This window comes from Diadema antillarum, unplaced genomic scaffold (genome assembly GCF_040938485.1).
Source record: "Diadema antillarum isolate AM-2024a unplaced genomic scaffold, OU_Dant_1.0 seq00000229_RagTag, whole genome shotgun sequence".
Taxonomy (NCBI): domain Eukaryota; kingdom Metazoa; phylum Echinodermata; class Echinoidea; order Diadematoida; family Diadematidae; genus Diadema; species Diadema antillarum.
The window spans coordinates 389,583-403,114 of NW_027271279.1; the positions used below are offsets into that span (position 1 = coordinate 389,583).

General features: G+C 37.4%; 1 long non-coding RNA gene across 1 annotated transcript in view; it reads left to right on the top strand.

Annotated features, from left to right (window-relative positions):
* The first annotated feature begins 1,010 nt into the window (after positions 1-1,010).
* The window catches only part of LOC139729228 (uncharacterized), a 60,796-nt gene continuing 48,274 nt past the window's right edge, over positions 1,011-13,532 (top strand). Inside the window, exon 1 of the long non-coding RNA XR_011710856.1 lies at positions 1,011-1,171. This is a non-coding gene — a long non-coding RNA (uncharacterized lncRNA). The remainder of the gene's footprint in view (positions 1,172-13,532) is intronic.

A 13,532-nucleotide genomic window follows, 5' to 3' on the forward strand; every position in this document is an offset into this window, starting at 1 on the left:
AAAGGATGCCACATGCTTCCATTTTCATTTTAGTTATTTACCTCTCGAATGCATTGTTGGTTTTGATTATGTAACAGAATCAAGCTGGGTAGCTCGCAGAATTGCCCTTTTTTGTATTGTTGTCATCATTAGATCAGATGATCCTTAAAAGAGGCTTCCTGCTTCATCAATAAAACCAATCCCTTCTCATCATAAAAACCTAAAAAGAACCAGTCAAGTGTTTGTCCCATTTTGAAGCTCTTGAGGCCCAGGTGGCACTTCCGTTTTCCCCTATGTCTATTGCATGTTATGGCTACGAGGAACCAGAGTTATTTCCATAACTCCCTCACTGGTCCACTCAATCATCATCCAAACTGTATGTCCATGCTTCTTCTAATGATACATATAACATTATGTACTGTATAACATGTTATATTCGTGGCATGAAATTTGCACGAATTGGAGCCGATGGCATTTTCTGTGGCATGAAATTTTTGCAAATTTCCACTAGCATTCAATGCATATAACAGTGTAGACAAGAACTTGTTCATGCATTTTAATTTTGTTAATCTTTGCTCTTGCAAAATTAAAATACACATGAACATTCCTTGTTTTATAGTTTATCTCTCAGACCAGAGATTTCCAACCAGTGCACCCCCTCCCCTCCACAGTGGTAATATCTTGCGTAAAAACTCGCCCCTTGCGAGACCATTTTAATTGGCAGGGGGTTGTTACCTCCCCCTTGGGGAGTTTGCCACAAGTGGTATTATACCCCTCCCTATTCATCACCCCCCTCTTGTCTGGTAAACCCTTTATGAGCGCAGATCGCCGCAATTGGAACCCCACTGAACGTCCGACAGGTTAGACAAAAGGTGATTTTGGTGTCAGTCGAATCTGGACTGCCCCCCTCCTTTAATCCCTCGGCATGTCTTGCCTTGAAACAGGTAGGAAACTGGAGCGGTGTGTGCACCCATTCATGTAACTGGAGGTGTCCGTCTTCTCTTTGATTCTATCGGCACAGGAGCGGACAGTTGTATGAGTTCTGCTTTAGCCACGGAACTCTGCCACGGCTGGAGGAGGATCCTATCGGCTTGGAGCGATATTTGCCGGAGTCATCGGGGAAACTTTGCAACGCTGTGCCGTAGATCTGTGGTCTTTGCTGAAGAGATGCCAGATTTTTGATCATTGACAGGTAAACGTGAGTGATTTATCTTTAAAGTGGGCTATGGAGTATATAAAGAAGAATGCCACATTGTTGCCGCAGCTCCGCACTGAAATCTCCCTGCTGCTCTGCACCGGGTGTTTTGTAAAGCAAGTGTGAAATTCTTGAACCCTTGGTGCTCAGTCACACTACGTCGGTAGACTCTGACAGCAGAAATTTACGTAGCTGTGCTCTTTATCTTATTAATTATCAGTCACATGCCAATGTTAACTCTTGACTAACACTCTTATTTGCCACTTTGTTTGATTTTGTCGCTTCCATTTGACACCTGTTTATCTGCAGTCTAAATTTGCATTTGGATGTGATAGTTCTGAGTGGGTTAATGATGGAGTAGTTGACTCACTAGGGTTATTTGCAGTGGGCTTGAAAACTCGCAAAGTTACAAAACCTTTGAAGTTAAGGATGATTGTTGCCTGGTAATCATGCCAAATTTCACAGGAAATTTTGCATGAAAAGTGCAGAATTTCTAACTTTGCATGAAACTTCACGAGGTGTTTTGTAAAGAGAACATACACAGCAGAAAAAAATTGCAATGTTATACATACGATTTTTGCAGATCCGCTCTTCAATTGGTGCATGTTGAATGAGTAAACTGGGTATGCACAGTTCTCCCAGAAATTTCATGAGGTAATTTTACAAGTTTTTGGAGTATTGAGGACACCCTGTTTTAAGTTTTTATGTCTCAAAATTTTGTAGTGAATATGGCCGTACTATCAGATTTTGTTCAGTAAGATTTTTTTTTTCTGGCTGAGCATGTCATTCACAAGTGAGAAAGTTTTGAGTTCACTTCATTTTTGGTCGTTAGATCCATCGATCAGAAACATGATGAGAAATCTTGACTACTTGCATTAAACTAAACCTATCTGTTATGACTGGACCATTTGTGGTCTTATGTGTAAATTACACTAAGTAACAATGTCTTCTGCTCATAAACCTTCACAAATTTCCTTTTTTTAGTGTAAAAAAAAGAATTGTCTCCATGACAACTATTGTAAAGTTGTCAGTGCCTGATGGTGTTAAGACATGTTTTTGAAGGATGGTGGGTTGCGGTTTGCATAATTACTAAACTTTAACATGACTTTTGTAGCATATTAGTCCACAACCAATCAGGAAGCTAGGAGGTGATAACATCATCCAGTCATGTGGTTTGCAAGTATGGTAGTGACCCATATCACTGGTGCATGAAAACATGTAAGATTTTAATATTCATCAGTTCTCTCCATTACCAGTTTTGATTTAACTCTTTCCTTTCCGATTGTTATATCGACAACTTCTTTGACATTGTTCTTCAGATTTACTATGCCTGTTTAAAGGGATGATCAGTATTGATGGAGGTGAGGATTGGGTTTTTAAATTTTTGCTTATGAAAACCACTTATGAAATAATACAGAGCATACCATTCTAAGAGGAATTTAAAGTTTAATTGATGAAAATCGGTTTTTGGAATGGCTGTGATATCTAAAAACAGGGGAGAACAAAGCGATCGCAATAAGAGATGGGTCCCACCTTTTATTAGGACTGTTTTGGATATCTTAGCCATTTCAAAACCGATTTTCATCAAATAAATGTTGAATTCCTCTTAAAATCACATGCTCTTTTATATTTCATAAGAGGTTTCTCATTATCTCACACACAAAAAACCCCCCCAAAAAAGAAAAAAAAAAGAAACCAAAAAATTAGATCTCAACCAAAACTATATGATTCCTTTAAAGATAATATGAATATTGAAACAGGGGCGGCGCAGCCATGGGGGCCGTGGAGGCTCGGGCCCCCACACTTTTTGTGAACCATACAAAGGAATACATAAGGTGTCATCACTTTGGGCCCCCACACTTTTTTCAAACCGGAAGTACGTAAGAGGCACTACAATGGGAGGGGAGAGAATGAGCTGAGGACCTATTTTTCTTTTTTTTTTTTTTTTTGCTTGTCAGCTGAAGAAACCCGGAAGTGGACAGGGACGGGGAGAGATGAGCTGAGGACCTTTTTTTTTTTTTTCTTTCTTTGCTTGTTAGCTCATGAAACCCGGAAGTGGGCCCCCACACTTTTGAAAACAGTGTGCCGGCCCTGTGAAGTACAACTGAATTTGAAGACCATTTCTTACATTGTGATAGGTGAGAGGTGACACTGTGGCTCAGAGATTGATCAAACTTTCCTTTCATTATGTTTGATAATATCACTTTAGAGCAGAAAGTTGAAGTTATAGTGTTTTTTGTTTATCTGAAATAAAATAGGCTAAAAGCATAATTTCACATTTTGCAAAAGTACCAGGTAGTGGATTTTCAGCTGAGTTGGTTTCTAAAGATGCCCAAGGCAATTTACCTCCAAGTTATGTCAAATCTATTAAGAAGTAGTTCATGCAATCCTGGCTTTATTCCAAATGGTGCAGGTAGTTTGATATCATCCCACGCTGAATATGATTACCTGAAGGAATTTTCCATCTAAAGCTGTAACGCATTTCATTTGATATGAGGAAACACCCGCCTGAAACATACTGACACTTTTGCAATTTCAATGCATTCCTGCATTTGCATATTGATTGGATGAAAACAAACTTTCAATACTTGTTAGCAGCCCCCAAACCTCTCTTTTATCTTTTCCGACAAGTTTTAAAGGATTATTTGATGTACTTGTGTTATATGAACTGTGAAACAAACAAACAACAAAACTCATTTTTTTTTTCCTTTGGAAGGGTGCTTTTTATGATTTCAAAGATCTGCGCCAAATGCAAAATCTGACAGTCTGTTCAAAGTTATGAATCTTTAAAATTTTTGTGCAGCCATCGCTGGATGAGAAGACTACGATAGACCTCCAGTTTGTAATATCACATATAAATGAAGAATGCTCAAAATATAAAGAAAATTCAACATATTGTCACTTTTCTGATATAATAATTAGGGCACTTGACTTGACTCTTCAATGAAGCAGGGAAATAATATTAGACTTAAACATATGTCAGTAACATGTCGAGGGAATGTGTGCTTTTCATAGAAAATGAAACGTTGTCGAATTCTCATTATTTTTCTTTATTATTTATCGTTCTTCATATGATTATGGCATCACAAACTGTAGCATTGTTCTCATGTGGCGTTGGCAGCTCACTGAAACTTTCAAATTTTTTAATTGATTGTCCACTTTTCCCCCAAAGTTTCCCTGATGTGTTTTACTAATAATAGCCGTATAATTCAATCCACACATATATTAGGGTGAAATTGTCCTTTGAATTCCCCATAGCCAAATTTTCCTCTCCCATCCCCCTTATTGAATAAATACTAGTTGATAGTAAACTTCAAAACCATATGCCCAACATGAATAACCATGTTCACAAAAATATCCATATTCACTTAACCTTTTTTTTTTTTTTTTTTTTGTAAGGAAGATATCAGAACATAGAGCCTTTTTGGGGCCAGTATTTTCTAATGCCTGTCAAACTAATGTCAGTCAGTAGTCTGATCATTGCAAATACGAGGAATGTTTGCTTGCATTTTAATTTCGCGAAGTTCCTGAGAGCCAAGATTCATGAAATCAAAATGCACACAAAAGTTCTTGTCTATACTATATGCATTTAAATGCCAGCGGCAATTCGCAAAAATTTGACAGCGTGAAAAAGGCCGTTGGCCCCAATTACCCCAAATTTCATGCAGTAAGCGTACTGTAAAACATGATATATTCGCGGCATGAAATTTTCGCGAATTTGAGATGACAGCCTTTTTCGTGGCATGAAATTTTCGCGAATTGCTACTGGCATTCAATGTATGTAGTGTAGACAAAAGCTTTCGCGTGAATTTTAATTTTGCAAATTTTGGCGCTCGCGAAATTAAAATGCACGCAAAAATTCCTCGTTTTACAGTATCTTGCTTTGCAGTATCTTGTGTGTGCATGTGTGCATGTGTGCAGGCTTTGAGCAGACAGCAGCAATTTTTCCAGTACAGTAGCATACATTTTAAACTTAAACATATATCAAGGACCTTATGATTTATAAAATGCACACACACAGACACACACACACATTTATATAATGTATAATATATACTTTTTTACATATACAAGTATGTATTAAAGTATGCCTTTACTAACCTTTCATAGTAATATACCGAAATTTCATTGTGTGGTGAACCTGGGTTTGATGTAGAATGTTGGTTTTGAGTGATCTGATTCCATGTATAGAGGATTGTAGATACTCTGGTCTTTTATTTTATCCAGTTTTTGCATGTTTGAGGCTTCTTTCAATCTCAGGTTTGAGTGTTTTTATTTCTTTCTTTTTCTGTTTTTTTTCACCAGGCATTGGAAATGCACTGGATTATGATTTTTCATATTCATAGTTTCATGTTTTTTAGGGAGCAGTTAAATGCCAGGATTATTAAGGAAGTTTCACTTTATACGCTTTGAAGATGTCAGCGGTAAGTGAAGAATTTCTTGCATACTTTCGAGGAGTTGAGAGGAGATGGATTTCAGGCTGCACTGTATAGTTGCCGCCGCTTCAGGCAGTTTTACCAGATTGTGTCATCTTTACTGAAAAGCGATGTACGTAATCCCAACATCACTCCAGATGCCATTTTGATCTTCATACATCCCTAATCACAGAGGAAAAATTCATTGAAGTCTTGGAAGAAAAGAATTGAAAAAAAAAGAAGAAACTGATAGTTGCCAGTTTACTGGTTCGGCATTTCTTTTGATCACCTAGAAGATTTAGAGGCTGGTGGAAGAGATTGATGTCTGGTGTAGGCTTTTGTTTCTTGAAGAAAGATGACATGTTTTATATTCATAGAAGAAGCAGATCTCATTCATATAGTAAATAATTGTACCTGTTAACTTTTCAATTATTTTCTTTCAATGAATATGTGATCAGGTGACATCTTTCATGTCTTTTTATGGGCAGTGCTGGTGTTTTAGCTGAGATCGATCTGCAAAATTTAACTAATTCACCCCTTAGCAGGTGGGCCAGCTCTGGAATTGATTCTTATTTATATATATTTTTACTGAAATGGGATAAGAAAAAAAAAGTTTGTCTTCAAGGTAGTTTCTCATAAAGTAGCCTGCTTGTGAAAAGATGATATTTTACATCTTGGTCCACTGGCATTGAAGTTTTTGATTAAAATGAAACATAGAAATCAAACATATCTTGATTTTCAAACAGATATTGAGAGTGGCCGGTTGGCATGAAATAGATTGGAAAAGAAAAAATAATTGGATGATCACTGCTTTTGAAGCTATTGAATCATGTGTTTGCTCTGTTCCTGTTTAAATCCCACCGAAAGTTTTCAAAAGTTGTCGCCGTGAATTGCTCCATACAACCCGTCTCTTTCAAATCACTCCAAATTTTTGCTCAAAATGCAAAGCTGGGCTAATCTTCCCCAAGCCCACTGTGTGAGCTCTCGTAGTTTCAGGCGCCCGGGAATTCTCTTCTTGACTCAGTAAAACGATACATGTTTACCGGGGCCTGTATGGTTTCCCATTTCTATTGTACAAAGCAGTTACAGGCATGCAGTCAACACAGTAGGCTTTTTTCCCCTTGAGTAAGCATTGTGTTCGGCATGCATAAACTTTTTTGAGGGCAGTTTAAGTTTAGGCTTTGTAGAGTCATTGTTATGCCGGTTCGTCTTTGGTCTGACTCCAAACAGGTTGAAATGGTATAGGGAGCCAATTCCTTGGTTTACTTTCCCCAGCAAAAGGTCGAGAGCAATTATCGTAACATTCATGGATATTCCATTAATTTATGGACACCTTGTATGGACCATGACAAATATGATTATGGGAAACAAACATTCAGAAATCATAACTTCATTGCTTAAGAGGACTTTACACTATGAGTCAGTTCATATACATTGATAGGAATCATTGAAGCATTTTTCTTTTCAAGTCAAAGGGTTAGGCATTTTGCCGACACCTCAACATTTTTGAAGTTCTTTGACGGCGCTGTGTCTGAAAGCAGGATACCTCCTTGAAGGTGCTGCAGTTTGAAAAAATTTGCAAATATTTTCCCAGAAATGTTCCATTAAATAAAGTCCACCTTGAATGATATCTATGTTTACTGAGATATGACGAGGATGGAACAGTATTGTGACATGTACATAGTAATTTCCTGTCGGTGAAATAGGACTTCTGTCTGATATGAATTTGCTTTATGTGCCAATAAATACGTTTTCCTTCCAATTCAGAGGCTTTGTAGAAACTCTGTCGGGTGTTAACAATCACAGGGAGAGCGAACAGTGACTGCTAGCTTCCTTTGTATGCATGTTTTAATACTCAGTTTAGCTATCATATAATATTATGAGGATATTCACCCCGAAGACCTATCATTCAAAATACCTATTCTTCGTGGAAAACATGTGTAAGTGATTAAAACCCAGTTATTTTTTCTGAAAAGCATTGGCAAACTTTCCTTTGGTCAGGAACAGCCTTTATCATAATGTATGCATGAAGATTAAATGCATTAATGCAAACCACTATGGTATGATAATACATGCAGCATTTGATTCCTGGTATGAATGAGCTGGTACACAAGAATATACCGGTCTACTAATATTCTACTTCCTGGTATGGATTATAGACAAAGAAAAAGAAAAAAAATCTTTGATGATATGTTTAGTATGTTCTGTTCTCAGTCAGTTCTTCAAGACAAATCTCAAGTAAAATACCTTCAAATGAAGGCTTGGGATAGAGCCAAGGAAGTCTGATGATGTTGAGGTTGCGAAAACGGAGAACCTTGATGAAATACATATCTTTCCTTGAGAGCGGTTTCAATGTCAGTGGGAGGCCAGGGCAGTTCAAGAGTGTTGATGGTTGCCAAAGTATTGGAGCTACAGCTGTACCTTGGGCAGATCTCGATGTTGACATCTTTACAGGTGTGTGCATTCCTGTTGGATGATTTGGCTGTAAGTTTCTTACCTTGTCTTCCTAGTCTCAGAATGCAGACCTTCTGTATGTCAGCGTGCATTGACAGAGGGACACATTAGGTCTAATCTCAATGTTTTTCAATGATGCGAGTTCATCTACATAATGATGTGCATTGCCTGTTGTAATATTTTGTAATGTGCCAACCAAATATGTGTTAGGTTTGTGCATATTCAAAAGAATATTGATTAATTCCTTAAAAGTGACTATGAAGTAGACTAATTTGCAAAATGAGACATTGCTGATTGAAAAGTACAAAAGGGCAAACTTGAGCATTTTGTTGAAGAATGGAACATAAAATCAGTTTCACATTAATTTTCAAGAATATAAGTTCATAATAACATGTCAGAATTTGTCATGTTTTATGTTTGAAAAGTTCAATGTTTGAAAAGTTCAAATAGTTTTCACTTGGCAAGTATCTTAGCTGTCTCTCAGGTTTTGTATGGCAGAAACTGAGTAACAGTATTTCTACCTTTTGATTTTTATTATTCAGTAAGATAGGAAAGCTCAAGTTAGCAGTTTTTAATGTTGTGATATGGAATGACTTTACTTCAAAATCCACATTTTATTTTTTATTCGTTTTTTAAACCTGAAATATTATTGCTCCTTTGTTAGCTTCAGGTTAATGCAACTTTATTGCAATATGAAAATAATGTGTTGTGTGATAGAAACCTTTTGAGGTTATTTTGTGTCAATTTTTTTTTTTTTTTTTTTTTTGGGGGGGGGGGGGGGGGAAGTAGTGCTATATCCATGAGTGCTAGCTGTACAAATGAAGTGCAGTCTTGTTTGTGTGTGTCACTGTTTGCTAGCTTCAGTTTGTAGATTGTGTGATGAAAATGAAAACATTGTTTGGGAGAAAAGAAATATGCAAGGGGAGCCAGAAAAAACATGGGAGAAGTGAAAAAAGACAGGTAATATAATTTTAACAGTGTTTGCTAACTGTGATTGACAATTGTACAAAGAATGGCATGCAGGCAAAGTAAATTGGAACTTTTATTGTGATAAAAACCTCATAACTTTGAAATGGTATAAATTTACCAAAATGAACAGGGTCTTGGAAGTGGTTCATATTTCCTTTCATATCTCTCGTATGTGAAAGCCGTCTGATCAGTCTGAAACTCTAGCTTGATTAATAAGGGAACTTGACATGTTACAGTTGAATGAACAGCCCGCAGGTCTCTTTGTGGACCTTTTTTTTAATATTATAATATGACACGGGCCAAGTGGTGGAGAATGGAGAAAGGTTGATAATCCCTCAGCCCTTTTAGCAGCAGAAATTCATGAATTTATTGGAATTGACTATCGTGCGCTTTTTAAAAAGCTAGAACCATGGCTACAGGTTATTTATCTTCCTGATCCTAAGGTTTGAAATTTTGAGGTGAGCAGGCAGTTATTGCTATTGTTTTTGCTTGTTTTTTTGTTGGGGGGGGGGATAAGAAAAGTAGAGCACTTGTTATGGTATCTTCAGGTGCTGTGACTGATATCGCTTCAATTCTTCATGCAGTTTTCTGAATCAAAAAGGTGAGAATAACATGGACTTCACTATAAAAAGGGAACAATGTTGATTGTAAACGTGTTTGAATAGGTCGCTTATAGTTGGAATGTGTCTTGGTGCACTGAGTGATGGGTGTGTTATAGTGGGGTAGGAATCCTTCTCTTGTACCCAGCTGGCTTATTAGTGGGGCCAGGTGAATGGCTAAATCCACTGAAGTTTTGTCAACCACTTATTGTCGTGTATCAAAAGCCCCAATTACAGGAAATCAACTTTCCATTGGTGACTCTGACAATCCTTTTGTATGGGCACCCAGCCCAAGTTAATGGGGGATGGATTAAATGAAAAGGGGTGGGGTGCTCAATTTCACCTGCTTTCTTTTCTCTCTCCACCCCCCTCCCTCCCTCCCCCCCCCCCCCCCAATATAGGCCTATCTATTTATATGTTCTTTGTCACAGAATTGGATAGATTGCTCACGTCATTAGAGGATATTGTGAGCGGTTCGGTCTTGAGTCGAAAATGGGCACATTGTCCCGGAGTATTCCTTCAGATTTCATGCCTGGTTCACTGGTATTGATCAAACGTGATAATGATAATGGTGATTGCCTATAGAAGGGATCCGTATGGGGAGGGGGAATAGCTCCCAAAGGTCATTTCAGTTGTCATTTACTCCCAGGAAATGGGGATTGGAAGGGGGGGACCACCAGATGACAAGGGGTATGAAGGGAACTTGGTATGGTGGTAGTACTAGTAGGAGAAACTTCTATGGTAGCCTAATGCAGTGGCAGTGAAAATAAAAGCCTCCATTGTCATGGTAATTTTCACAAACAGATATTTACTAACAACAGTTGTGAGTGCCTTTGAGAATGGCTAGTACAGGTTGCTCTCATCATAACAAAGTCCTCAGGACCGCCAGTTTTCTTCTGTTACAACCGCAGCTAATTTTGCACCATAGTCTAGAACGATAATAATTTTGGGACCTGAATGTTTACTTTATTGTAAAAGATTTTTGTTATAACTGTGTTGATTGTAACAGGATTGCCCTGCATATGCAGTGCTACTACATCCTCCTGATTCTCCAGGAGGCACCATGAAAAAAAGTTAAAGGGATAATATAGTTTTGATCGACCTGGGGCTTCAAATTTTTAGTTAGTTTGTTTGTTAGTTTGTTATTTGCATGTGTATGAGATATAATGCTAAACTACTTATGAGATATCTGAAAGAGCATACAAGTTTACAACTCTAAAAGGAAATCAAGTTGTTTTGATGAAAATCAGTTTTGAAATAGCTGAGATATCAAAAACCAAAATGGTCCTAATAAAAGGTGGGTTCTACCTTTTACTAGGGCCACTTTGTTTTGCTTTGTTTTTGGATTCCTCTGCCATTTCAACACCGATTTTCATTGAGTAAACTTTTAATTCCTCCTAGAATTTTAAGCTCCTTGATATTTCCTATAAGTGGTTTCTAATTTTCTCACAAAAAATAAAAACCTTTATCCATATTTCAGTCAAAACTGTACCATCCCTTTAATATCCTGACTGGAGAATTTATGTAAAAGCCTTTATGATCCAGGAAGTATTTTTCACCTGTTGAGATGCCTGTAGCACACTAGCATTACCCTTTTTAGTTGCTCCTTTAACCCTTCGTAGACGAGTCTCAAGTATACTTGGGCAGGTATCTTTGGGAAATGCGTGTTGTAGCAAAATCAGCCCGTCCTCAACTGGTTAAACCTCCCTTATTTTGATGTGTGAATGTCGGCAGCCTTGTTCACGCATACTAAAAAAGGATTTGAATTTAGCACGAGCCAATGAGCCTGCTGCAACCTCTTCAGTACGTATTTGCATACTGAAAAGGTTAATCATGGAACTCTTGTCTCATGGAATGGGGCAGCATTTTATGTTTCAAAGCACTTGGGTTTCAGAATTGAAGTATGTGTTTGGCTCCTTCTTAGATAAATATTTTGAAGGATTATTACAGCATATTCTAATTCATACTCCGTGATATGATGCTGGCCCATAAAAGGAATACTGTATACGCCATATTTAGTGAGTCTAAATTTTCGCAAATTGGAACTTCCTGGCAATTTCGTGAGTATTGGTTAAATTCGTGATTGTGGAGTACATTACTGATTGGAGAAACGTATGCCTGTATGTCACATTCATGTCTGGATCACAGTTAATATTTTTGCATGTTTTTACATTTGCAAATAGCACCTGATTCTCGAAATTCACGATAATAAAAGCATCGTGAAATATACAGTATGTTATTTTCATCTTAAAATCTGACAAAAGATCCTGGAGGGAAAGAAAAAAGAGTTCTGCATATTAATGCAATTAGTTCTAGTGTGCTATTGTGATTGAGAAACTTCAGTTTTATGGTGTATCATTAAAGTTAAGGAAATGGATAGGATATAGGGAGACAAGGTAAGAAACCAAGGGAATGAGGCAGCTTTTTGAACAGAATACAGTCTGTAAACTCTGTCTCTTACTTCAGACACAACAAAAACATGCCATTTATATCGTCAGATAAGCCTGAATAATGCAGGAAAGACACTCCGCGTGGAACTTTGAAGCGGAGATTAGCTAAAGAAAAGGGTAACATTCCGCCTGCCTGACTCGATATTGTGATGGAGGGATGGGTGAAAAGGCTGACGAGGCTCATCCGTCCTCGGACAGAATAATAGATTGAGAGAAGAAGTGATGCAAAAGAATGAAAGTCTGAACTGCTATAGAGAGGTACAGGAAGAAAAGATAGGATAAAGACATGATAGAAAAGAATTACTTAAAAAAGAGGGTAGACTACCCCACCCCACCCCACACCCTTTTCCATCACATTTCCCCAGTGAAAGCAGGAGTGAATAATGTGCATTTCAATTGTAACTTTCCCCCTTTTTATTTATTTCTTAGTCTTGTTATTGTTCAGTGCAGACCCATTTTTGTTGGAGTTGTATACACCATGTGAAAATAGAATTACATTCTTGGATGACCTAAGAAGCTGCAGGGGTCTGGGAAGGTTTTCAGGATTTTCTTTAAATCCTATTTTTGTTCTGTTGTCGTGAGGGCACATATAAGCCCTGATAAGACTTGGTGTACCAGAGAATTCTAAACTATTTGAGTATATAAGAGAGAATGAGTAAAAGTCAGAGCAGTTATAACATACTTTTTTTTTCAGACTGAAGAAATCATTAGAATGCAGAGAATAGGCGCGGACACAATTGATTGATGGGAAACAAGCTACCAAGTGAAAAGCAAAATTGCAAATAAAAAGAAATGGAAATGTACTTGTATTATACAATACCAATCAGCAAAATGAAAGGCAAGTGAAAGAATCTTAACAATGTATTATTGTTCCAACCACATCCGTCATTCCACAAGCTATTCCACAAGTGCATGTGGTAAAAGAAAGAGTGTAGTAAAACATCAACAATAGAGAAGTGAGAAAGAAAAAAAAATATGGGTGATGACAGATCAGACTACAGAGTAGTAGTGAGGCATGCAGACAATACTAATGGCATGTGATATAACAGCTGAAATATTATGGAATTGAAGATAGAGAACAAAGCATTCTATCACGAGATCATAAGTATTTTATAACAGTGAAATGTCTGTACTCCCATGATCAGCAAAATTCATCAATATTCAGAGTTTCTCTGAGAAGAAAGGTGAATGGTCTCAACATACTTGATTTTACTGATTTTATTCCATTATTTTTTTTTTCTTACTGTTAGTTGCTGTAACTGAAAGTTTGTATAGTAAAGCATTGTTCTGCTATCAATTAAGTCATTCCCTAAAATGATGGTTATATATAGCCGGACTATTCTCCTCTGAACCAATTTGCATAATCTAGATACAGATTCACTGCACAGTCGTAGACTGTCTGTATGAATACGTGTGGTTGTCCCAAGGAGCATGTAATGTGCCAAAAATGGAGCATTTGCCTCAACAAAAA